Source organism: Hipposideros armiger, unplaced genomic scaffold (genome assembly GCF_001890085.2).
Source record: "Hipposideros armiger isolate ML-2016 unplaced genomic scaffold, ASM189008v1 scaffold_377, whole genome shotgun sequence".
NCBI classification, from domain to species: domain Eukaryota; kingdom Metazoa; phylum Chordata; class Mammalia; order Chiroptera; family Hipposideridae; genus Hipposideros; species Hipposideros armiger.
The window spans coordinates 267,210-294,858 of NW_017731727.1; the positions used below are offsets into that span (position 1 = coordinate 267,210).

Sequence of the window (27,649 nt, forward strand, 5' to 3'; positions counted from 1 at the left end):
CATGCCTGGGCGGCCAGCCACGGCTCTGCTACTTCCACTTTCAGGTGAGGGATGCACCTGGAGAGAGGGGACTGCACATTAAGAGAGAGCTGAGGGTTCAAGGTTCATAATGTCCTTGAACTCTGCTGCCCCTGATGACACAACCACCTTGTGCGGTGCTGATTTTGCTCCCCTCAGGAAGCCTCTGGCTTTGAGGTGAGAGCTTTCATTCACCCTGGTAGCCAGAATGAGCTTTTCCTAATGTGTTGGCATTTACTTGCAAGAATCAATAATTGCCCTCTTTTGCCCATAATTTCAAATCGAAATCTCTCATCCTGGCCTTTGAAGACCATCTGCCAGTTCCCTTTCCTTCCCTTTCCCATCTCACAAGGACTCTCTCATGTTTTCCCTAATTAACCCCTTCACTAGAGCCAAGCCAGCCAGTGTGCCATACATACCCTCAAAAACTAACTTCCCGGGCTGGCCGAGTGGTGCGTTGGTTAAGAACTGGCTTGGGAAGCCAGAGGACCCCGGTTCGGATCCCACATATGAGGGCCAGTGACATTGCCCTCTACAGCTAAGATGCTGAACAACAGCTCAACCTGGAGCTGAGCTGCCCTGAGTCGCCAGCGAAGGTGTAGGCTGCAGCTCCTGTGGCAGTGGGTTGCCATGGGCTACCGTGTGTAGCCAGCAGCCAGCGTGAGCGGCCAGCAGCCGCTGTGAGCGGCCGTCCAGAAGCCAGCGACTGATCTGCCTCACCCGGGAAGAGCGCAATGATGGTGCCAACTTGGGCCAGTGAAGCAACATCCTCCACAACTAGACTGAAGAACAAAACGACAGCCACTTGTCTGTTCCCCTTCCCCCAATTCCCCAGCACTGTTCACATCACCCAATTCCCCAATAAAAATCTTTAAGAAACAAACAAACAAACAAACAAAAAACTCACTTCCCTAATGTAAGGGTGCCTGATGGAAAGTTATTTGCTACCTACCATCCCCCCCACTTTAGCCCCAGGGGACCTGCATGGCTTAGACCCCCTTGAATCCTGGTCCAGTTTTTCTCCACCACTGAGGTTCATGATCCCATCAACACGTCCTGTCATTGACCTCAGACTCTGTGTAACTTTCTTGGTCTTTGTGTAATCATTTTGTATTAAAATATCAATATTTGCTTCCAATTATATTATTATATGAAAGTGTTCTCTGGGTTCTGTGAACATTAGGCAGCGTGTACTCTCAAGCCAGCCTTACCACTTACTATATTTCATGATTTCAAAAACACAATCTTAACATTCTTAAAACAAATGCTTCTTACAATTCATGGTACATTGTAGTTTAGTTGGTGGCATCTTTTTTTTTTTCCTCAGAGAAACCTAAGAAAATGTTGCCTCTCACATCTAGAGTCAGTGAAATGCAGTACTAAGTTGCTTAACCTCTCTGAGTCCCAACCCTTTATCTGCAAAACACTTACATCAAAAGGGTGTTGTCATGAGGATTCAAAGATAATATTTATATAGCACTTAGCATAGGGCCAGACCCTTCGGTGGAGGCTCAATAAATGTCAGCCATTGTAATTACCCAACTTTATAAACTATAAACCCCTCAAGGACAAGGACATGTTTTTTTTCTCTTCTAGCAGATGATATGATATGAAAGGTGGGGAAAAGTTCCCTTTCCAAAAATATCTCCTTTACTAGACTGCCAAACAGCTGAAATTTCAACATTAATCACTCCTTTGAGTTAAGGCATTATCTCCTGAAGACCTCTGTTAAAATGCAAATATGTCACTTGGGAAGATAACACATTAATTCATTAGCATTCATGATCCCATTAGTGCAGATTACTTTGTCAGATTAACTAGCTGGAGCCAAGAAAACTCTGAGAGCCCTAGTAAGGGGGTTAGTAAGATGCATGACTTAAGGTGGGAATGGAGGAGTGAGGGGGTCAGGCAGTCTGGAGCTTGGGTCCACCTCCCATTGCTTTCACATATTGGGGTTTGTTTGTTGGCAACAACATGACTCTGGTTGTGATAAACTATGAAGGATCTCAGTGACAGAGACAAACACATGAGTGGGAGGAAATGTTAAATTAGGAAGAAGGTTGGTCCTTAAAGATGATCTAATTTAATCTCAAATTTTTAATTCTCATCCACAGGGCACTCACTGCCTCCTAAGGTAGCCTATTCCGTTGTTGAACAAGTCCAATTGGAACATTGTTTGATAATTGAGCTGAAAGCAGTCTTTCAGTAACTTCTTCCCTTCTTCTTCTTCTTGGCAGCCCTTTTAAAATACAGTCATGGGCCACTTAACGACAGGGATACGTTCTGAGAAATTCATCGTTAAGCGATTTTGTCATTGTGCAAATGCCATAGTGTGTACTTACCACCAATCTAGATGGTATAGCCTACTACACACCTAGGCTATATAGCATAGCCTATTGCTCCTAGGCTACAAGCCTGTACAATATGTTACTCTACAAAACAACGTGAAATTAGATCAAGCACAAGAGAGAATGAAAATCAAGCACAATCATGAGACACAGTAAACATGAGATGTATGAGGCTGCTGCCAGCGTTAGACAACATACTGTTTTCCAGCAAGGACTTTTTTTTGTAGGTAGAAAGAGTACTCTCTAAAATAATAATAATAAATCTAGTATAGTAAATATATAAACCAGTAACCTAGTTGTTTATTATCATTATCAAATATCATGTATTGTACATAATTGTATGTGCTATACTTTTATACGACTTTCAGCACCATAGGTTTGTTTATACCACAAACATGTGAGTAATGTGTTGTGCTATGATATTATGATGGCTACAACATCTCTAGATGATAGGAATTTTTCAGCTGCATTATAATCTTATGGGACCACTGTCATATAATGCCGCCCATCATTGACCAAAATGTTGCTATGCGGTCCATGACTATATCTGAGGATAGCTATCACATTCAATTCCTCACATCGTCTGTCTTTTCAATTTTGTGTTATTTTACTTTTTTGGCTAAATCTACCCAATTTGTTCAATTATTCCTTTTGTGATATGATTCCGCCACTGAGCTTCTTAACTTGGAGGTCCATGACCTTCCTGGAATTGTATGTAAAATGTTGGCTAAGGGGCAGGCTGAATCGCTTGTTGGTTAAGAGTTGGCTTGGGAGTGGGAGCTCTGAGGAGCAGAGCCCCGGTTCAGATCTCACATTTGGGCCAGTAGCGCTGCGCCCTCTACAGCTAAGATGGTGAACAACAGCTCATCCTGCTGCTGGGCTGCCTTGAGTCACTGGCGACAGTGTAGGCTGCAGTGAGGCTGCAGTGGGCTGCAATAAGCCACCGTGAGCAGCTGGCAGCCGGCATGAGCGGCCATCCAGTGGCCAACGACCGATCTGCCTCAGCCAGGAAGAGTGCAATGATAATACCAACGTGGGCCAGTGAAGCGATGTCCTCCACAACGAGACTGAAGAACAAAAGGACAGCAACTTGTCTGTTCCCCTTCCCAGATTCCCCAACACTGTTCCACTCCCCCAATTCCCCAATAAAATCTTTTTAAAAATGTTGGCTAACTGTACCTCTGTGTCGTCCCTCAGGGTTCATAGATTTCAGCAGTGGTCCAGGACCTTGAAGAGGCTTTGGGTTATTGACGTCATAGCATCTTAGTCTCTTTCCTTTGGTAATACTCCAATTTGTGAAGCTGCCTCTTAGGGGTCCTGCCCAGAACTGAACACAGTCTTCCTAGAGTGCTCTAACCAGTTCAGAGTATAATGGACACAGTGCTTTTATGAACAGCTTGGTATTGCACAATTCTCTGTTTTGGAGAGCTCTCAGTTTAATGGGTAGATGAAAACATCTTGTTCTCAGGTAACCAACCCTCACCAAGACTAAGTCACCTTTTTCCAAAGAGCAGCTTACTGCCTCCCCCTCATTACACCACTTGTAAAGCATCTCATTTCTTTCAGCGGAAGCTAGTAGAGGCCCCTTGTGGGGACTTGTTTGGCCAGGCCTCTTAGAAGGCTAGCAGAGCAGCAATGTGACTGGGCAGAGCCCTTGAGTTCTCTACAGTGCCCCCGTTTTCCAAATCCTGTGCACTGTAAAGAAATGCTTGGTCCATACACATACATGAGAAAATCCAGAGAGAACTGGGACTCACAACTAGCCCTTCTTGAGGCAGCAGGCTCAGGGGGCTTTAGAGGATGGAAACTGGGGGACTGGTGGTATCAGCGGAGGACAAGGTCACAAATGTTAAATGCCTTAGGAAGTACCAGATCCTCAACATGATTATGCCAACATGAGAAATAGATACTTCTTCTGGAGATATGCTCTCCTCTCTTCACTCCATACTAGTCACTCAGACACAGCACAAAAAGGCTAAATATTGTATTCAAGGTACTTGGGTCTGTGTGGGATAGGGAGCAGGCCAACCGGTAAATAACAATCACCTGTATTGTGTAACATGAGACAGCCATACCATCAGGGTCCCATGGTCAAAAATATCTCCCTTATAGCTTGGTGGTTAATCCAGTCTAACCAACACTGCCTTCACTAACTGTACAGGTACCTACTTTCCCACCGTCACAGTCACTCTTTTAGGTGTATGTATGTTGTGTAAATGTAACTATGTTATCTGAAAAGGGAAATACATCAGATTAAATACTAGTCCTGTAAGCTGCTCTACAAAAAAGAAAGAAAAAAGATTGTGTGGCCAAATAAGTTTGAGAAATGCTATCACCCCCTCTTAGATCTTCACAGTGCACATGAGCATATTAAAGGCTCTGAGAAGTGCTGCAGTAGAGAAACTTGCTAACATTTTTTAAGTTTTCCAATATGTATTTGACCACAGGTCACCATCCTTCTCTTTTCCTCCTCAATACAGTCTATGAACATCCTCACAACAGAGTTGGAGAACTCACCTTTCAGCCATGATCCACTGTTTTATACCTGAGTGCACAAATAACTTGATTCACCCAAAGTTCTGCAGAAATGAGACAGGGGTGGGTGAATTTTTGTTGTGAGGAGGCTGTACTAGACTCTTGGGACAGGAGTCTGGGAGAGGGGACCTCAAAATGGGGAGGAAAAGAAGATGGGATGCTGAGGGGATGCTGGAGACCAGCTTCCCCCCCACACCTCACAGTTTTTCCACTAACCAGCCCTGAGAGATGCCATCTGAGCCAACAGTGAGCAAAGTGGAGCACTTTGGCTGGGCCGAGACCCTGCAGGGCCATTTGTGGTCATTGGCTTCTCACCTGGGGCTTTCCACTTTCATTCCCTGCCCGCCACTCTCCATTCCCTCCATGGGCCGCTGGTCCAGTTTCAATTTCTCAGTCTACTAGTTGATCCACTTCATATGGGTCTTGTTCTTTTTTTTTTCCCTTCAGTGGGACTGAGGAGGCATTTGAGTTTTCTGCTGCCAAAGGGAGGAATGGGAGAATGGGGTGGGGGCAAACAGAAGGAAATAACATGGCCTCTCCTGCAAGACTTGGGGCAAGTCTATATTTTGCCTTCACCCTCAGAGCAGGAATGGGCACTGCTATAGCCATCACTGGGCCTTGGGGAGATGTTTAAAGACACCTCTGGAGGCAGGGAAAACTACCTTTTGCCAAGAGAACCTAGGAGGAGTTGAGGGTCAGAAAGGCAGAGGGTGTCCTCTGGGAACCAGAGGGACGTAAGGGTGAAGGAGTGCAGCTGGTATCTGTTGGAAGTGGCTCAGTTTGGAGAGAGAGAGAGAAAGGAAGAATGAGAGAGAATGTGTGTAGAGAAAGTACACGGACCCTATGTATATGTAGTGCCTTCTTATCCAAGGTTTTCCTTTCCATAGATGCAGTCACCCACAGTCAACCACAGTCTGAAAATATTAAATGGAAAATTCCAGAAGTAAACAACTCATAACTTTTAAATTGCACACCGTTCTGAGTAGCATGATGAAATCTTGCACCATCATACTTCGTCCTGCCCGGGACGTGAATCATCCCTTTGTCCAGTGTATCTATGCTGTATATATACTCATAGTACAATAAGATATTTTGAGAGAGAGACCACATTTACATAACTTTTATTACAGTGTATTGCTATAATTGTTCTAGTTTATTATGAATTATTGTTGTTAATCTCTTACTGTGCCTAATTTGAAAATTAATCTTTATCATAGGTACGTATGTATAGGAAAAAACATAGAATATATAGGGTTAGGTACTATCTACAGTTTCAGGCATCCAGTGGGGGTCTTAGAACATATCCCCTGTGGATAAGAAGGAACTACTGTATGTACATGGCTGTGTGTGTGAATGTAAATCTGCGAGGTGTTGAATCTTTCCTGACTGAGGAGGCCTAAGGGACACCTGGACCTTTGCAGGGGTGCATCAGGATTACATAGGTGACTTGTCAGTAGGGAAAAGGGATAAAATCCCTGTAGTGTCATAGCCCTTCCATCATCAGTGAAACAGATGAGATGGAGCAGGGTCATTTCCCTCCATGCAGGGTGCAGGAGTGTGAGTATGTATGCTGCTAGTGCACAGACATGTGGTCGCCTCTGAGGACTGACTCTGCAAAAGGCTTCTCAGTAGATCCATTTGAACCCCCACCTCCTCCCCTACTGCCCGCAGCCAGGAAGGGTTTCCTGGTACTGATAACCTTCCTAGGAGCTGAGCTCTTCTAGTTTGAATGCTTCTAATGCCAGTGACTCAACCTCCTTGATAGACAGTTTATTCCAATGCCTAACTTCATTAAGGTTAGGAAATGGGCTTTTTCCCACTCACTAAATTCTTTCTATTTTTAGATATGAAGACCCCAGGCATTCTCTCAAAGGAGCTCCCTCTCCCTCTCTCCCTCTCTCCCTCTCCCTCCTCCTCCCCTGCCCCTCCTCTCCCCCTCCCCCTCTCTCCCTCTCCCTCTCCCTCTCCCTTTCTCCCTCTCCCTCTCCATCTCCCACATCAGGTCATTGAGGCTGCAGTAATAGTCTACATTCCTACTCACACAGAGACCCCCAGGGTTTTCTTTGAAGCCTCAAAATGTTGTGAACACCCTGCAGTTTCAATGTTCAATGCCCCCTCCTGCTCTAGGACCAAAATTTCCTTTTTGCTGACATGTGGGTTTCAGCTTTTGCCTGTTAAGAGAGCCCCTTCCATCTTTCCTTTTGACTTCGCCATAACTTCTCCCCTGGAAAAACTCTTTTCCACTACCCAGAAACTACAGTAAACCTACCAAATACCACACTCCCACCTCTCCCTACCCCCCAGATCACCCCTTTGGAAAGTTCAAGACTAGAGCATCGTGGAGTAAAAAAAGCTGATGTCCATTCCACATCTCCCCATCCCGGCAGCCCAGTAAGGGAGGGCAGTGTGGTTAAATGGATGAAAAAACTGAGACATGGACAAGATGTTCCAACAATTTTATTCTCCAAGTATGGTCTCAGGGTTTGCTTGCATCCAGTGCTATGCTACATGCCATGGACAACTGAAGACTATGGCATGGGCTTTGCCATTAGGACACTTATTCTCTGGCTGGGGAAAAACACACAAAGGAACTTGCAGGTGAAACTTCTTTTTCATTCAAGCAACAAATATTCAATGAGTACCTTCTATGTGCCCAGCCCTGTTATAGGCACTGCGGATGCAATGGTGAACAGAACAGACAAAATGTCCGCCCTTGTGGAGCATATGTTTTCATGGCAACACATGTTTAAGAAGCAAACATATAAATGTTCACTACTTGTATTAATAATTGCCAGGAGAGAAAGAAACAAAGGGCTGGGATGGAGAGTAACGGAGCTATTTCAGCTGAGGCAGTCAGGAAAAGCTTCTTTGCAGAGGAGACATTTGAGCTAATTGAATGGCCTGAAGACAGTCCACTCTGCATGCCTCAGACAGAGAAATCGCTTGGGCAGAAGGATGTGGGAAGGCTTTCAGGAGGAGATGGGGTTTGGCTGGATAAAGTGCGTGGCACAGAGCTTTGACCACTACCCTTGTGACATTGGTTTCACTCTGGCAAAACTCCAAGACGTACTTCCACTCCAGTAGTGGAGTCATAGTCTTCTGCTTGGAATCTGAGATGACCATTGTAAGAGGAAGGGTCTTCAGGATTTCTCCAGATGATCTGACTATAAAACCCTTTCTATGTCACACTTAGTAGTTTCCAATTAGACATAGTAAGGCCTTCCAGGTAGGACAAAATCAGGAAGATAGTTTACGGGTGGGGGAAATCAGGGGTTTATTGGAAACTAGAAGTAGAAGTTACGTGGTAGAGAATAGAGAAAGGTACATAGGTGGGGGCCAAATTATGGTAGGGCTCACGAAGAGGGCTTTAGTCTTGCTCCAGTAGGCAGTGAGTGGGAAGCTGCTGTCAGTTTTTGAACTAGGAAATGAAGACAGAAGGAAAGAAAGGAAAGGGCCTGACAACTTTTGGTGACCAGAAGCCCTCCTTCTGCACAGTACCTGTGGGCTCCCATAGAGGAACATGGGCTCATCCCAGCTCTGCGTACTGACTCTGAACTTGGACTAGTTACTTAAGTCCTCTGTGCCTCAGTTTCATCCAGTGTAGAATGGGGTTATTGTGAGGATTAAATGAGTTCATCATTGTAAAGTGCCTAGCCACCCTGGTGGTAATCCCAAGTGTGACTCGGGGTTAATTTTCACTGCCAGAAGCGGTAATCCTGAGCCACACTCGGGATTACACTGCAATGTCCCAGAGAAGTCCCTTACCTGCTCCCTGCGATCCTGCGGTGTACTCCTGTGATTGCCAGCGAGAACGCCGGCCAATGACAAATTGCAGTGTTTTTTATTTGATTACATTATTGAATAAAATTATATTATTCTTTATAATTATTTATTATATTATAATTTATGATTTTGTGTTTCAAACTTTATCATACCTGGGATGCCTACTAGACTCTTGTTTGGACAGATTTAAGTGAGTCATTCCTAAGAATTAAAGGCCTACAATATAAAACAACACATTTCCATGCAAAACAATGTACCGCTTTGGTCACAAAATTACTGACATAATCAGACCGCCAGGGAAGTTAAAGCAGTGCCTGATATTTAGTTAGTACTCAATAAACTTTAGTTAACCATTATCCAAGGAGGAAACTGGTGTGAGGGGGTACAGTCTGGATACTGCTATGAACCTTGAGTTATTCTAGTCACAGTTTGGTGAGCTGGGGCTTCCAAGAAGCTGTGAACATTGCTTGGACTCAGGACCCAATGTATGCAAAGTAAGTGTGGGCCCTCTGCTCCAATATTCCATTAGCCTTCTACCATCTAAAATCCTTATTGTTCTTCAGCGGCAATCCAGAGACTCAAGCATTTTTCACTGAATTAAGGTATCCTCTTACCAGGCTGTTAAAAAAATTGAACATTAGGGGCCGGCCGAGTGGCGCGATGGTTAAGAACTGGCTTGGGACGCCAGATGGCCCCGATTCGGATCCCACATATGAGGGCCAGTGACACTGCCCTCTACAGCTAAGATGCTGAACAACAGCTCAACCTGGAGCTGGGCTGCCATGAGTCGCCGGCGACGGCGTAGGCTGCAGCCCCTGTGGCAGTGGGCTGCCATGGGCTACCGTATGTAGCCAGCAGCCAGCGTGAGCGGCCAGCAGCCGCAGTGAGTGGCCGTCCAGAAGCTGGCGACTGATCTGCCTCGCCCGGGAAGAGCGCAATGATGGTGCCAACTTGGGCCAGTGAAGCAATGTCCTCCACAACTAGACTGAAGAACAAAAAGACAGCAACTTGCCTGTTCCCCTTCCACCAATTCCCCAGCACTGTTCCCATCCCCCCAATTCCCCAATAAAAATCTTTAAAAAAAAATTGAACATTAGGTCGTTGACCATTGTCAGCTGGTATGAAGCAGAGCTCTGAAGGAGTGGGACACAGAATGCTGCGTAACAAATGATCCTAACATCTAGCCATTTAAAACAACAAACATTCATCATCTTACAGTGTCTGTGGGTCAGGAGTCTGGGTGCATCTTAACTGGGTGGTTCTGGCTCAAGGCCACTTAAGAGGTTGTGGTCAAGCTGTGGGTCAGCGCTGTAGTATCTAAAGAGTCAACTGTAGCTGAAGGATCTGCCACTAAACTCACTCATGTGATTATTGGCAGGCTTCGAGAGTTTCAGTTCCTTGCCATGCCGTGTAGGCCTCTCCATTAGGCTGCTCACAACAAGACAGCTTGCTTCCTCCAGTATGACTGATCAGAGGGTGAAAGAGAGAGTGCACGCCTGTGCGACCAAGGGCAGGCCAGCCCAAGGCAGAAGCCAGTCTTTTTATAACCTTATCTTGGAAGTTATATTCCAACACTTCTGCCCTATTCTATTCATTAGAAGTGAGCCACTAGGTCTAGCCTAAGCTCAGGGGGAGGGGATACACAAGGGTGTGAGCATCAGGAGTTGGAGATTATTGGGGCCATTTTAGAGGCTGTTTACCACAAATGGATACGGGTTGATGGTAGGTGGTAAAAAGACCCTAGTGAAGTGGAAACTTGAAATACCCTGGGTAATCCGGGTTACCATAGTTACTGGACTTAGTGGTAGTGAAAGACATTGGGTATGAAAAGAGCAAAGAGAGGAACCAAAAGGTGGTGGTGGGGGGGATGGTAGCTGGGAGGTGTTTGACCCACATCTGGAGTTGCCAGATGTCCTGGGACACTACTCTGATCCAGGCCCGAATTTTTGCAGCGGTATCAGCCTCCCCTGGCCTTGCCCACAAAGCCCGGCCCTGTGTGCATAGCCAGAGAGAGAGGAGGGAGCTGGGACGAGGTCCTGGAAGCCCAGTGGCAGCAGAAGCAAGAGAGGGGAATGCAGGTTCAGCAACTGCATTTGTTTGCAGTTGGGAAAGTTGTTAATTTTAGCTTCACACAAGGGGCTGAAGCAGGAGGGTTTGTCATTTCTGCTGAGCTAGCCCTTGGCTGCCTCCCACAGGCCACTGCCTCCCTGTCAGCTCCAAGCCGCTGTTTCCAGGGTAGTGAGCTTGGCTAACAGTAAAGAAGGGCTGTGTGGGCTGTGGGCTTTGATGGGCCTGATGGGTCTGAGGCCTTGGGGAGGGAGACCAGCCAGCCCTGGACAAAACAGTGCTGTGGGCCAGCAACTGCATGCTGGGGCCTCCTCCTCCCACCCGTGTGTCCCCTTCCTGGCTCTACTACTTGCTGATTTTGTGGCCTAGGGCAAGTTGCTTTATTTCTCAGTGCCTCCATTTCCTCCTTTGCAAAATGGTAATAAATAGTCCCTAGCTTCACAGGGTTGTTGTGAGGAATCGTGAGCTCATGTAGGTAAAGCACCAATAGACAGTAGCTGTTATTACTTATATACCCAGCTCTGACTCAGGGCACCTAGCCCAAATGAGGCAGGTCTCTCCCAGGGCAGGACGCTGCTCCCCAAGCCAATCAGAAAACCTCTCAAGGTGTTAATGCCTTCCCTTGCTGAGGGCTTTGCATAGATTTACATGGGTTAGGCGCTCTAATGATCTCTACTTTACATAAGAAAACACTGAGGTTCAGAGAAGTGAAGTGACTTGCTCAGGAGCACACAGCTAATAAGTGGCAGAGTTGGGACCATAACCCAGATATGTCCTAGTCCCAAATCTGCCCCTTTTTCTGTCTTACCCACAGTTGATTGGACCTGCGCATGATTTCAGGATGTGATGAGGTGGACAGTAGAGCCAGAGGTTGGCTACAAAGGTAGAAGGCTTTGGGTCCAGATCACGCAACCATTTAGAGCCCCACAAACTTGACTTTGCAGTTCAGTTTCTAGTGCATCTCCACATGGCTGAGCCAGTAGAGGTCCCAGTTTATTTTATTTTTTTCCAATTTTATTTTTTTATTAGTTTCAGGTGTACAAAACAATGTAATAGACATTTATACCCCTCACAATGTGATAACCCTCCTCCCCCAATTTATTACCCCTCTGACACCATATATATCTATTACAATTCCATTGACTCTATTCCCTATGCTCTACTCCATGAGGTTCCAGTTTATAGAATGACATTCTCCTATCTTCACCCCCAACACACACACACACACACACACACACACACACACACACACATACTTTTCTACCAAATGGCTACTTGCCTTTTGAACACATTTCTGGGATAAAGAAACAGGGAAGCTGATGTGTTTGAGGACCTGTTCAAAATGCTAAGCTCTGAGAGCAGTCATCCTCCCAGAGATACAGATACTCTCTACTCATTCCCAAGGGAAACCTTGGTCCCTGTGGTGGGACGTGGGGATCTAGGCTTGCCACAGCCTTCCATGGCCTCGCAGCTTAGGGCAGGCTCACTCTCTCCTTTATCTACAATAGTTGCAGAAAGGGAAAAGCTTGAAACCCTTGGGGATGGAGGCAAGGAGTAAGGAATTGAGAAGATTCCAGAATTGAGGGTTGGTCTGGAGAGAGGGAGGGAAGGTAAGGAATATACATAGATTGGAGAGGTCCAAGAGGATAAAGAGGAAGCCCAAGGATTGAAAGAAAGGCTAAGGGAAAAGGGAAGAGGAAATCAAGGAAGAAAGGAGTTTGAGAGACATGAAGGAATGGAGGAAAGATAAGGAGGGCAAACTCAGATTGCAAAAGTCAAAGAGATAATGGAAGGGTGGCCTCCATAATTGTCATACAGGAAGAACGTAGGGGCAACAATGTCCTTGGTTGATGGCTTAGGAGATTTGTCTGGAAGCTGCCTTTGTGCATGGTTTTTACTTAGGCTGTGTGTTTTGGGGGGGTAGCTTACGGGGGGTAGGTGTTTATTAAGAGATGAATGGAGAAGGGTGGTCCTTCCCCGGCCACCATTTGGTGCTGCTGCTACTAATGAGCAACATTTATAAAGCACCTACCTACTGTGTGCCAGAGGAAATGCGATTGAAGAAAATCAGAGAGCAGGAAGTCAAAAGGAATAAAGGGTTAATGAAGGCTGAAACAGGTTAAACTGCCCTTAAAAGGGGGTAGAAAGGCAGGATAGAGGCTTTCTGCTCAGCAGCCTGTGGTGGACAAGTTGACTAAATGAAGGCCTGATATGGCAGACTCCAAAAAGAGAATGGGTATGTATTTCAGAATCTTATTTTAGGGAACTATCAGGCCCACCTCCACCAACAGCAGGACTAGCTCTGAATTTAGAGTAAGGATACCAAATGTGTCTGAATAAATGCACGTGCATACATATACATATATATGTGTGTGTGTATGTGTGTGTGTGTGTGTGTGTGTGTGTATTATATGTGTGTTCCCAGAGAGGAACAGTTTCTCTCCTGGTACACAGATGCATTGCATACCTGTGGATAACATACATGGTGTGTGTGAGAAGGAGGATGCTCTCTGCTGTACGGGTGGAAGTGGGTCTTCCCTTGGCCTGTGAAGGCCCTTTAATCCCAGTCTTCTTTTTTTTTGAGCTCCCTTCAAGTGTCTGCCCTGTGCTGTGGAAGAGGGGCCCTGGCTGGCAATGTATTTTTGTCTTCCACGTTTCCTTTTTCCCTTTCCCCGACCTTAGTCTGAGCTGCTATTTCCTCAACAACATCTGAAGTGGGAATCGATCATTGGTTGGAGAAGAATCTCTGAGCCAATGAAATGTCAGCTCAGCTATTGTTTCCAAATGCCTAAAAGAGAATGGTTCATAGATAGAGTGAAACCTCTGTTGACCAGAATTGGGCAGTTATAATGCAGTTTTCTGGATCATATTTTCGTTTCAATTCATTGTTGAAATTCTAAAGTCTGAAGCCTCTTTCTTGCCTTAGAATATAATAAAGCCCAGTGAAATGGATTCTGTGTTTGATGACTAAGGAACATGTTTTACAAATATCAGCCCCGATGTTTAGGATCAGAGGATGGTGGTAGGCTATATATAGCAGTCAGAACACTGAATTCTATAAGTCAGAGAATGTGGGTTCCATTTTCAGTTGCAGCCACATACAAACAATGTGACTTTGGACAGTGGATTATCCTTTTTGAGCCTTGATTTCCTCATCTATAAAATGGAGTGGTATTATTTTTATAAGATAAAATACAGGTGAAAATGTGTACAGAACCCAGACTATCTCCTGAAAATTACTTACTGGAATTATTCCCTCATGCAGGCTTATTTCATTATGCTCTGCCTCTTTCTCCAAACAGCTGAGTATAGAAAAAAAATGTATCTGATCAACGGATGGATCAGAAGATTACACATTTAGTGGCTGAAATTTCACCATTTGTCCCATTTCTTCACCAGAAAGTTAACCCATGAGGACACACTGTGTCCACCCCAAACCGTTCAAACCCCTTAACTCCCAGTTTAGTCGCGAGCACCTCACTGATGCTTAGTCATGGTCAATGATGGTGCCAGTGTTAATGCCTTTGTTGCTCCCACCACCGGGCCGGGCCACAGGTTCAGACAGGATCCCCGCTTTGAGACATCTGGACAAGCACAGGGCCTGGCATTGTGTGAGTGCTTGGTGGCTGCTGGTCCTGGCATTATTATTCTTCAGGGGCTACCTCGCCACTGGGGAAGACAGTAGAAATGAACACAAGGTTTTCAATGCCATTGTGACTGCTTGAGTTGTATGCATATTCATGACAAGGGGATATTGGAGCTGGAAGAGACCTGACAGATGAGGAAACCAAGGTCAGAGGCTCCTAAGTCAGGCAGTATGCCAGAGGCAAGTCTAAGCACTCTTTTTTCGGGAGCAGTTAGGAGAAAGGGAGGCAGAGAGGCAAAAGCTGAACAAGGTTGTGGTCTGGGCTCAATCCCCTCCCCCAGCCCTTTCCAATCTGCCCATTAGCCGCAATTACTTCAACTGGTTAGGCTGAGGGTTTGGGATAGAGCAAGGGTAGGAGTCCAGGCTTAGCTGACTTGGAGACATTTGTGCCCGCGAGAGAAGAGAGCAGGGATGAGTGAGGCACGCGTGCTAGAAGGACAGCCAAAGGACATCTAGCCAGGGACTGGGGCAAGGGGTGGCAGCAGTGGCATACATATCGCTCCTTAAAGACATCCAGCCTACTCCCCAATTTTCCCCGAGGATACCAGACATATAGAGTGGTGACCTTGCCCTACGGAATCCCTTTGGAGCCCCAGGAAAGAGGAGGATCCAGCTGAGTGCCCCAGGGCTGTTGGCATCCTAGTTCGGTGATTCTGCAGATAGAGCTGAGCTGTGGTGGTGATGGGGGCAGCATCTCCTGCAGAGAGAACTGTGGGGAGAGGCCAGGCCACCGGCTCACCCAGGATATGACTGTCATATAGAAATATTCCCATCTGGATAGTTCTAGAGAAGCAAGTCTGGGTAATGATAAACTATGAATTTTATGCATGAGCTGAACATTGAAAAACTTCAGCCCCAAGCTCCCGGCTAACATCTGAGCCAAATCCCACTCGCACAGCATTTAATCAGCTTCCTGACAGATCCCAGTAAAAGGAAGATGAATTTATGAGATTGATTAGCTAATACCCAAGTGTTATGCTTACTCTGTGATCCAAGAGCACCAGGCTGGGGCCTCGAGACTTTCTACAGCTCAGATTCTGCAGCTATTGCCATGGCAGGTGGGCCTGGGGGCTACACCCTGGGGAGGGGACTGAGCTGAGCTATCCCTGCTCTCAGGGTCCCTCCCCCTCCCCTCAACCTACGATGCATCTGGGCCTTGGGAAAGAGCTGTTCTCCTTTTTGCCCTACATCCCCTATTATAGCCTCAGCTAGTTTATTGCTCATCTCCACCTCATTCTGAGGATGCCCTCTTCTTCTTTCTACTAATCCAAAGCATGCTACGCCTTCAAGACCTGCGTGGCGTGTCATCCCCTCCAGGAAGCCTTCCCTGCCTATCTGAGCACTTGTGCTTTCCCTTATCTCAACTCCTAAGGCTCAGTATTACCTGAATTACAGATAATCACAGACCGTGGTTAGAGCTAAACCAGAATTTAGCTAGTTCCATCCATCCCAACTTGTAAATGTTAGATTTTTTTTTAACCACAAGAGTAATACGTGCTCATTATAACAAGTCAAAAATACAGAGGCTTAAAGAAAAAAATGTATTTCCCTCTCATGCCCCTGTGATCCCATCCCCTCAGAAAACCAATATTACCGGTCTCTCCAGTCCGTCACTGTGCTCATACAGACATATACATAGCCCCTTTGTTTCACCTGTAAGGAAACTGAGACTCACATAGGTGAGGTAACTTTTCCAAGATCACACAGATGGCTAGTGGCTGAGCTGGGAGTAAGAACCCAGGTGTCCAGGCTCCCAGTTCCCAGGCACGTACTATTGTGGTTTATTTGTCTCCTCAGAGAATCTTGTCTCCCCAAGTGAATTCTAATCTCAACTGAGTGTAAAAAAAGCAAAACAAAACATGTGTTCTCTCTTGCATTTCCCACAACACCTAGCATGGTTTTGAGCATCTGGTCCAGGGTGTTTACTAAATGTTTGTCTCCTCGTTTTAAATCCTTTCTGAAACAAGACACGGTATAAATAAAGAAAAATAAAATGTTTGACTCAGTGCCTGGTTGTGCTAGACTGCAAAGCCGAGCCATGCAATCCTACAGAAATTGATTGTTAAGATGGCTGGGAAAAAGCAGCTGAAAACTCAAGTGATTGGTGATTGTCTCCACCTCTGGAGGCAGAAACAGATCCAGCGACTAAGGAGCTCAAATGTTTGAGCCAACAGAGCTGAGAGCGTTGTTTGAGGCTGGGTAGGGGCAGCGCTGGATGTAGGGAGGGAGGCCCCTTGGCACCCCACTTTATTTGGCACCTGTCACTTTCCACGTAGATGGCCGCATTGGCTGCTGCCATGCTCCACATGCTGATATGGGCCCCCTTGGATGTGGCCAGGTACTTAAGGCTCCCTTCCTGTTTGGAGCCTCTAGAACCTACTTTATTATGGCCTTTTAACTCCTTTGTAGTGCCACTAATGGGTTTTGTATGGATTTATTTGACATATTTGTTTACTGCTGATGAGGTGTGAGGGCAGAAAAGTCTGGGCTGGAATTAAGGGTCCCACCCAGAGGAGTTGAGAGCAGCCTCTGATACATCAACTGATCTGAAGGCAGAAGCTTCTGGAAAATCACAAGCACTAATTGAATTTTAGAGCTGAAACAAAATTTCAAGATCTTCTAATAAGATTTTGAATACCTCAATTTATATAGCACTTCATAGTTTATCGAATGGCTAAATGTGACTCATTCCTCTTATTTTTACATGTAGAAACCTTTGTTTATTTAAGAAGAGCCTGAAAACTGGGTAGTACTATAGTTTGCTGTTGTCTTCAGTGTGAGAATGGTGTTGTGGTTATATGTGACTGTTCTAATTTTTAGGAGATGAATGGTGACATACTTAGGAATGAAGTGTCATGATGTGTGAAACTTCAAAAGGATACAATATTTAAAAAGACAGAAGTAGGGGCTGGGGAGGATGGGGAGTTGTTGTTTAATGAGTACAGAGCTTCTGTTTGGGATGATGAAAAAGTTATGAAGATGGATAGTGGTGATGCTTACACAACCATGTGAATTAACTTAATGCCACTGAGCCGCACACTTAAAGGTGGTTAAAAATGGTAACTTTTGTGTTGTGATATTTTACCGCAATAAAAATATATGTAAATATACAGAGATAAATGAAGCAAAAATGGCAAAATATTAAATTCATGTGGAATCTAGGCAATGAATATAAAGGTTATTATTGTATTGTTTTTAAGGCTTCTTTAGCAGTTCTGCGTATTTGAAAATATTTATAATAGAACATAGGGAATAAAAGAAACTTTTTATGCGAGCAGGCTGGTGGAGAAATGGACACATGGCTGTCTGTATCAGCCAAAGATTGTACCAAAGATGAGTCAAAGGACCCAAGGGCATGAGGAAGACACGTGATGGAGAGGAGGCAACAGAGGGATGGCTGGTTGGCTGGGCATTGTTGGTCAGTTGACAGGTAAGATGGCAGAGCTGAGACCATTTGTTGTCCACTCTGAATGTTACCTGGGGTGGGTGACAGGAAAGTTGTTACATGGAGGGTCCTTAGTCTGTAACATAACACAGCTCCTAGTTAGGGGTATCTGAAGGGCTCTGAGTTACTCGGAGGATGACTGTCTAGTTTCTGCCTCATACCTCTGCAGGGCCATGGTAATGCTTGTGAGTGGTCCATTGAAAGAATGAAGCAGAGAAATAGAAGTTGCCGAAACTCTCATCAGTTCATTTGGGTTGGCTTTGTGCCACCCGGCTCCACTCTCAAAACCTTATGAAACTGCACATCCTCTACGCGGAGTCAGAAGGGCTCTCTGAAAGGTGGACCCATAATGGCCTGATGGTCCAAGGTTTGGTGAAAGGAGAAATCAAAAGGAAGGACCCATGACTCAGTCGCCCAGTCCTACCTGTGTGTGTCCTGTTGGCCATTTGAGCGTTTGCTGATGACAGGGATGAGGGATGGGGGTGGAGGGCTCCGGCCCAGTGCTGGGGCCCTCCAGATGCTCTTGCCTGGAGTATGAAGGTACCATTCATCTCACTGCTGGCAGGGCCTGAGGGTCAGTTCAGAAGTCAACCAACAGAGCCATGATGGTGTGATCCACCCCCATGCCCTCAACTACACAACAAGCTGTAATTTGTAGGAATCATTGTGTCCCTGCCGTTGCTTTGTTAGACCTGCCCAGCTTCAGTCCCATCAGGGCCTCATCTCTCCTCAGCAGACAGAAGGGCTTTTGACTGACCCTTCCAGTACACAAGGGAAAGGGACAGGGACTTAATTTGCATTTTCCTTTGGCCAGCACTTGCCTGGTGTCTACATTAATCACCATAAAGGACAAATGCCACCAAGAGAATGGAGCCAGCCAGCAAGAGGGAGAGGGAGATGGAGAGAGAGTGGAGGGAGGGAGAGCAAGAAAGCTAGAGAGAGAGAGAGAGAGAGAGAGAGAGAGAGAGAGAATGTGCCTGAGCAAGCAAGTGGTGCCTAATGGGAGGGGAGCTAGTTGGTATGGAAAAGAACTGGCCAAAATGAATCCCTGGTGAGCTCCCTTTTCATCTCCTGGGTCTCTGGGACTTCAGCCTCTTGAAAATTCGATCCCCTTCCAAGTCATATTTGAATGCCATGTTCCAAAATAATGTAGTCTGGGTATAAAAGAAGTCAGGTTGTGAGCAAGGCCTAATACAGTGTAGCATAACAAATGAATGCAGGTGGGAAACTGGGCAGACGAGCCTAGGATAGAATGCTAGAGACTATTTACTAGTTCAACTTCCGTCCTAATTTCACACATAAGGAAACTGAGACTTGTGAGGGGAAGGTACTTATGCAAGGCTACCCAGCTAATTAGTCCAGGTGAAGCCCCTGAATCCTAATCCAGTCCTTCTTTAATAAATCATAACACACATTGTGCTGGCAAGCAAAAACCCCATGAGCTGAGAGTTCTTTTTCTCTCAAATATCTTTGACAGAAACTCGGTCTTGGAAAAGGCTTGCCCCTCCTCCCTCCGTTTTACCCAGCAAGGTGGCCATGCTCTGGAGTCAGGCCAAGCTCCAGTAGGTCCTGTAGCTATCTCCAGTCTGCTCCCCCACCCTCTCCTTTGTCAGCAGAGGCTTACTGGAAAGGCCACTCTGAAATGAAGATAATATCAGTGAAGTGCTTGTTAGTAAGTAGCCGCTGGCTGACTACAGGCTTGGCCATCTCCCCTGGTCTCGGTCCGAGTCTCTTGCTCTATGCTGCACCTGGTCCAACTCCTCTTACCTTGACCGAGCAGACGAGTACCAGATTCTGCCCTGGGCACATCTTTTCTCCCACCCCAGCTTCCAGGGCCACATAACTCCCAGTTGGGTTGCTGGAGAGGCAGAGCCAGGGAGCAAACCTGGGGGCAAAAGTAATACAGGCATTTTTTCAGAGTCACAGAACCTCAGAACAGGAAGGGACCTTGGTCTGCCCTCAGTGTATAGATACGGAAACTGAGGATCGCTGTCACAACAGCATAGCCTAGGTTCCACTTTAGAGCATATCATGAGAGAGCAGGGTCCCTTAGGAGTGTTTGCATAGGAGTGCCCACTCCTATGCAAAGGACTGGGCAGCGTGGTTAAGTAGGCAGTCCACGGCAGAGGTTGAGATGCATAAAACATGAGTATTACTTTCATGACAGAATAAAACACAGTAACAACAAAAAAATTGCAAAGCTCTTGATGGGCAGAAGGACCTGGGAAATAATTCTTTCAAAAAGGAAGCGGCATCTCCTCCATCTCGACCTCACAGTGTAGCTTCCTGTTTGTCTGGTTCCCCGGCCGGTGTCACCATTGTCCCTGTCCAGAGACCCAGCCCTTTCCTTACTTCTAAATCAACAAAGCCCCATTCAGACGAGGCTTTCAGCAGCCCAGCCTCCAGTTATTTGCTGTAGTCACCGCTGCCACATACAGGTGTGGAGGTTGTGAACTGCATAAAGGTGCTTGGCCAATGGGGTAAGTACGGGCAGAAATCCAACCCGTGCTTTGCTCCCCAAACCAGGTGCCCTGATGCAGGGCTGAGTCCACGTGGATGAAGGGGTACATTTTTCATCTGACAAAGCCATACTGCTCATGGGGCTGTGTTCACCCAGAAAGAGTAGCTTTTTCTAAGACTTTTACAGAAAGGCACTGAATAGACTACTTATGGCTCTGGCTGCCATCAGCCATGGGATCTCATGTCCTGTGGTGACCCATCTCTAGGCTCCTGAGTTCCTCACTGAGGCTCTCTCCCTCCCTGTGTATGCCCTGGTCCCAGGCTTTTTGTTCTTGCCAGTCACCTTCAGAGCACAAGGGCAGTAAATCCAGTGAGGTGGGTCTTTTTGGGCCTGGGGCCCACCTCATGAAGACTCTCCAATTTCTGAGCTCTCTCAGCCCTACATCTTCTGTTCCTGTGCTCTGCCCACCTGTTTGGCTCAGCTACCACATCTTGGATGCCCGTTCCCTTCCTGGTAGTCTGGTGCCAACTGTTTATCTGAATCGTGACTCTGACTGCTGTGTCCCCTGTTTTCTGTGCCCTGCCCTTCCAGCTGGTCCTCTGTACTCAGCTGTTGCAGCCAGAACACTACCCCAAGGCCTCTAGGGCCCCGGTGGCTGGGGTGGCGGGGTGGTGGGGTTCGTCTGGAGCACACCAACTCTCTCTCTCTCTCTCTCTCTCTCTCTCTCTCTCTTTTGCTCTCGCTCTCTGCCTGCCCATCTGGATGGAGGCCTCCTGTTGGTGCTTTTCACTGCAAAGGAACATACGTGCGGGGTGGGCAAGGAGGACAGTGGCCAGAGGCTCTCGGCTGGAGCACTTTGTCATGTCCACATCTTGCTGTGTCAAGACCCCCACCAAATACACACCCTGTCCTCCAGGGCTGTAGGGGCGGGACGGTGGCAGGGCCAGGAACAGGTAGAAACCTACAGCATGAGGGGGAGAGGGACAGGCTGGTCCTTGGGATTAAGTAGCTACTTCTGGCTATTCTTAAAGCACTCCCCCCTACACTCCCTGAGGCTTCCAAATGAACTCACTGGGTCCTCCCAGAAGCCATCAAAGTATGGTGCCAGATGGGCTTGAGGCAAACCGCTCAAAAGAGTGCTGCTGGGGTAAATAGGGGCCTCGGGTCAGGACCAGCACTGAGCCAGCCAGGGAGAACGTGACAGGGAGGGAGCTGTGTTCCGTAAACCACTCTACTCTAACAGGGAGGCCAGCATCTCAGCTGAACCCCTTAAAGTTAGGACTAGCAAAAGCCCTCGAATCAATAAGAATGTGAATGGAACAACTAAGCGTTTTCCCTCTCTACCTCCTCCTTCCTCTCCAAATCCCAGAGCTGGAAGGAGCCAGACAGTGGAAGAAGGGGCGGGGAAAGAAAGCGGAGGGTCTGTCATCAATCTCCTGCCCTGATGAGCTGTGTCATTGCTGGCTCCAGCTGGCTTTCCTGGGGCAAGGGGGAGGGGAGCTGAGTGTGGGTTCTGGCCAGGGGGAGTAAGGGACACACACACACACACACACACACACACACACACACACACACACACACACTGCAGACCCAGACAAGGGCCAGGACAGAAAACTGGGTACCCATCCCCACAGAGGCCCAGCAAGCTGGGGTCCTTTAGGGAGTGTACAGACCAGGGCATGTCCAACTGCAAATGGATACAGGACAGGGAGCCAAGCTTTGTGGAATCCAATAACCATTCCTCTGCTGCCTCTCAGGGAATAGAATCTGCTGGTTTTCCCAGTGCCTACTTCACCACCACCCACCACCTCTCACTTTTCACAGCTCAGTCCACTCCCCAGAGGCGGGTGCAAATCCCAAAGGACAGAGTTAGCTAATTGGGAAGATCTGATCATGCTAAGATGTGAGGGTTATAATGAGGAGGGAACCCCAGATCAGCTTGCTCTCAGTCAGAAATGTCTGCTTCCTGGTTCTTTGAACTCTCTTGGAAGGAACCACACACCCTGGAAGAATGTTCCAATTTAGTCACACCAGTGGTCTAAGCCAACCAAGTAATTTGGTGGGGGGGTGGGGAGGGAGGGAGGAGAGGGGAAGCCTCCCTGGAAGGAAAGAGCTTCTCGTGCCATGGAGCTTGGGTTCCTCTGCTGGTGAGGCAGTTCTTCTTCAGGAACCTGGTTTAGGACTGGCTGGGTCTTCGCAGGGGCCACACTGCAGGAACTTGTCAGTTGGGATTTTTTTGGGGGGGAGGAAGCAGATGGGGAGCAGGCGGAAAGGTTGAGGCAGAGGAGAGGGTTCCCAAACAAGCATCTCCCAGCCTCTGAAAAGGATCCTAGACCAAATGAAGTGTTAAGTCCTGTTCAGATACAGTGGCTTAAAATGTAGTTTAACTTTTGTTCCATACTGTTAAAAAATATGCAGGTTCCTTACTGGGTTTAATTGGTTTGCTAGATTTAGAAAAGCACCCTAGTTCTATGTTCAATACGAAAGGAAGCTGAGTTATGTGAGGGAAGTGTTCAGCAAATGAACAGGTTTCGTTCTGACTTAGTAGTTGGCAGTCTACTCAATTCAAGTTCCTGCCCCTGAGTAAGTCATCCTGGGGAGTGGGAGCTGGGACCTCTACACACTGGTAGCCTCTGGGGCCTCAGGCTCTTCAAAGCCCCACCTTATCTCAGGCTATTGCCTTATCTCAGTGTGCAGGGACCGAGGGAGGTGTACAGGGGAAAGAGAACGGTTCCTTCTTGGTTCCATCCTGCTTAATGGTTTTCCCACTGAAGAACATTCATTTGTCACATTTAGCTTCAGGAGCTGTGACAGTATGGCCCATCCCTCGATCCTGGTCCTGTACAGACCAGGGAATTGGCCCCTGCACTCTGCCTTTCCCTGCCTTTGCCTTCCCTGGGTGAGGCTCAATTGCCTTTGAAATGCTGACTCCTGCCTTGTCTGTGATGGAGTGAGCTTTTAACAAGGTAGCTTGGGCTGTGAAGCTTATTTTATTCAGCGCTGCATAAAACGCTGGAGGAGTAAAAAGCTTGAATGGCCTTGGAGGAGTGGGGACCAAAACACTGGTGGCTGGAGATGAGAAGAGCTCCCGTGAGGCTGGGGGTATGCCTGGATCTTTCCTAGGTGCCATCTCCAGTCACTCCCAAAGAACAGGCCCCGGCTGTTGCAGATATTTCTCAGATGGGGAGCGCGAGTATTCAGCTTCATGGGTAGCCGTCTACCCACACGGTGTGCTTTAAGGACCTCCATAGATCCGTTTCGCCACAAAATGTATTCTCATCCTTTGTCATTATTGCTGTGTGGGTCAAGGCCTGGTCCTCCAAAGACCCTTGTTAAAATGTACATATTTTTTGGTCTGACAGACGTTTTCATACATCGGATCCATTGGCTTTTACCTGTCAAAAGCAGGTTCACAGAGAAATGGGATTCAGGGCAAATAATGCTGGATGGGAAGGGGAGAGAGCATATGTTTGCAACAAGGTAAACATAATGGGCTAGCGGAGATGGGAGTCATAAGCACTTGGGCAGGGAGAGAGGACTGGATAGCCCGGGGTGGGGGGCGGGGGAATCACAACTGGCATCTCTTAGAGCCCTGTAATCTGAGTGTCCATGCGCTCACCCTGCAGATTGAGATAAAATTCCTCCCCAATCTATGCCCTCCCAGATCTCCACATTCCTAGGAAAGGTCTCCCTTCTCCTTCTCTCCCGTAACCAACTACAAGCACCTGGTTCTCCTGAGAGAGTTCATGTAGACCAGTCGACTGTTCTAAATCTTGGCTGCTCCTTGAGAATCACTTGGGGAGCTTTTAGAAGCATTGATGCCAGGCCCCACCCCAGACTAATTATATTAGCATCCCCCTAAGGACAGCTCAGGTTTTTTTGTTTGTTTGTTTGTTTGTGTTTAAAGCTCCCTCAGGTGATTCTAATATGCACCCAGCACAAACATCTTCAAATGGGAAGTTAGGAACCCTGGACCTAAGGAATCCCTGTCATTTTCCCAGTCAGGCTCCAGTCTCCCACCACGTTCCCCACTTTCCCTCTCTCTTCTGCTTCTACTCCTCTCCCCTCTACTCCCTGACAGCCCCAAAGTTCTGATCGTTTTCACCACCCAACGTTAAGCTCTCTCCTCTGTTGTTTTGGCTCCTGCCTACCCAAGCTGTCAAGGCAAGCAGCTTATCAAAATCTTTTCCTAAAGACAGTCCCAGTTCTTTACTTAAGAGGGATTCTGGTGCCAGCTGGTGAGATGATTGAAATTTCACCCCAGATCCACATGGTTTTGACAAGGACCCTGGATGGCCTCATTGTTACATCTCCACTGGCTCTGAGAACCATCACAGACGCACGCTCTATTTCCATCCAAAGAAGCAGGGCCCACATCTTGCAGGGGAGGCCCAAAGTTGGCAAAGCGTTTAGACAGTGCCTGTTTGTGTATCCACTTGCGGAGTCTTTGTGTACTTGTGGGTGTCTAGCCCTTATGGCCGATATTCAAATTTGGCCCATTTGCAGACTGATAGGACTTTCCTAAGTGCAGAGAAAAACGTCCTTGATGCATGACCTAAAAACTGTGTATACATAGGTTCTGTTGCTACAAAACTACTTTGAGATGAAAATGTGATGTTTCGTTCAGGGGGAATTTATTGGGCACCGTCATAAGCCAGCTACTGGGCTAGGTGTTTTGGATTTGATAGTGACCCAAACTTGCATGCCTGGTACTTCTAGTGGGTTTTAGTGATCTCTTTTTTGAACTCTTTTCCTTGAGCCAAAAGGCACTTAAAAAAGCAAAAGAAAACACTTTAAGCTCTGAGCCAGGAATTACTATGCACTGGAAACTCTCCTCTGCAAACAGGTGGGTTTCTGTATAGGGGCCTGAACACATCATTTCCCTTTTTTGTGTGTGAAATGGCAATGTGTGAAAAGGCACATGGTGCATATGTAAGCCTTTTATGGGCTTATCTGTGATCCTCAGAAAGGACTGTGAAGGCACCGTGACTCCTGAAACTTTGCTTCCCAGAGCTCTCACAAATTCCCAGACGCTGGATCGCTAGCTAATTGGCTAACACTTATTGGTGCTTATAATGCACCAGCACTGGGCTTGCTACTTCACATGCATCATCTCATTCCATCCTCACAACGGCGAGCTAAGTAGCACTCCCATTTTACAACTGGGAAAACTTCTCACCAACTATTCAGTAGCAGAGTCAGGATTTAAATCCAGGACTATTTGACCCCAGTGCCTTTCAAAGCTTACCACCTGCTGATGTCAACCGCCAAAGCATAGCTGAGGGAAAGCAACAACATCATCATTGTTGTCATGGTCCTGTTCATTGTCATCCTGTCATCATATCAGTAATCATTTGTCAAGCACTTTCTTTGTGCCAAGCAACTGCACTAAAGTGCTTTTCATAATAATAAAAAAGAATACAGCCCCCCACCCCCTTATCCACAGTTTTACTTTCCATGGTTTCAGCTACTTGTGGCCAACCGCGGTCTGAAAATATTAAATGGGAAATTTCAGAAGAAACAATCCATACGTTTTAAATTGTGTACTGTTCTGAGTAGTGTGATGAAACCTTGTGCCATGCCACTACATTTCCCCCCCCCGCATGTGAGTCATCCCTTTGTCCTGCGTCTCCACGCTGTTCATGCTCCCCACCCGTTAGTCACTTAGTAGCCATCTTGGTTATCACATGAACTGCCGTGGTATCACGGTGCTTGTGTTCAAGTGACCCTTATTTTATTTAATAATGACCCCAAAGCACAGGAGTAGTGATGCTGGCAATTTGGATATGCCGAAGAGAAGCCATAAAGTGCTTCCTTTAAGAGAAAAAGGGTGTATGTATAGGAAAAAACATAGGATGGATAGATAGATAGATATAGATAGATAGATAGATAGATAGATAGATAGATATGGTCGATACTATCTGCAATAGATATGGTCGATACTATCTGCAATTTCAGGCATCCACTTGGGGTCTTGGAATGTATCCCCTGCAGATAAGGGGAGGGGCGACTATAATACTAATTGCACTTAACAGTTATTGAATTCCAGTATGTGTCAGGCACTATCCTAACTATCTTACCAGGATCTCCCTAATCATTTCTTACCATGTTGCAATGAGATAGATCCTATTCTGAACCCTATTTTAGAGAGGAGAAAACAGAAGTTTAGATAGTCTGAGTTACCCCATGACCTCACAGCTAGTGAGTAGCAGAGCTGGGGTGTAGCCTCTATCTGACTGCAGAACCTGAACTCCTATGCTGTACTGCCTCCCACATCAGGGGTTCCCACCTCCCTCCCCGCTCTTTTTCCAGTTTGGGAGCACTGTCTGCCACTGGCTTCTGATAATTGGAGAGCTTTCTCGAACTCATTTGCTAACTGGGATAGGGGCTGGAGTGACAGGCCACCATGGGTGTGAGCAGATGCCCTCCTACATGAACTGACAGCCCAGGCCCTTTCCATCTGGCAGCCAATGCCATGAGAATGAGAAATCTGCTCAGAGAGGGCCTCCTGGCCAAAAAAAATCTGTACAGGAGAACTTTGGGAAATACATAGCTGAGACCTATACAGGCAGAGGCCAGGTAAACAAGATGACTCTTCTTTTCGTGTTTTCCTCCTTCTCATTCTATGGGATTGGATTTTACAGAGTATTTATTTTCTGTTCATTGCACTTCCCTGCCCACTGGCATCTCTTGCTGATGCCTCCTTCTTTCTCCTCGCCCCGACTAACGCCTGAGTCCTTTACCTCCTGCCTACTTTCAGTGTCATTTGCTCATCATCTCATTTCATTCCTGTTTTGAAAATGCCTCCTCCTCTCTGCTCCAAATCTCTTCACTTTTCCCTGCTTTCATTTCAGCTCAAGCCACATTAAGCTTGTAAAGCACTTTGGAAAGTGGTGAGTATAGCAGGATGGTAAATAGAGTTTTATGGTATTTTGCTGTCATTAAGCTTGGAGTCTTTGAAAACCAATGGCAGTTCACAGCCCTGGCATACCTTTGTCTCTTCAGGGCTATTAACTAGCCCTAGATGAGATCTATGGCAGTGATCCGAAATGTGTGCTTCTCAGATGATGCGAAGTCATTCCAGGTAGAGTAGTATTAGCTTGAGCAGCACTTCCCAATTTGGCTTCCACAGTACCCTGAGTGTGAGGGATTAATAGGTACCATGGGGGAGAAAAAGATTTCTGGTTTCAAATGAGTTTACAAATGCTAAGTTAGATAAGCTAAACTTTCCTACAGGGTTTCACGGAGCCCTTAACATACTAATGAGAATCATGACTCTCTAAGAGCCTTGCCACCAAAAGTGTGGTCTGAGGATTGGCAGTTTAAACCTCACCTGGGAGCTTGCT

At 46.7% G+C, this 27,649-nt stretch overlaps 1 protein-coding gene across 1 annotated transcript in view; it reads left to right on the forward strand.

Annotated features, from left to right (window-relative positions):
* The first annotated feature begins 17,812 nt into the window (after positions 1-17,812).
* FRMPD3 (FERM and PDZ domain containing 3) overlaps positions 17,813-27,649 on the forward strand; it is a 106,968-nt gene continuing 97,131 nt past the window's right edge. The window contains exon 1 of the mRNA XM_019662467.1: positions 17,813-17,827. The gene's annotated coding sequence lies outside the window, so the exon portion shown is untranslated. The remainder of the gene's footprint in view (positions 17,828-27,649) is intronic.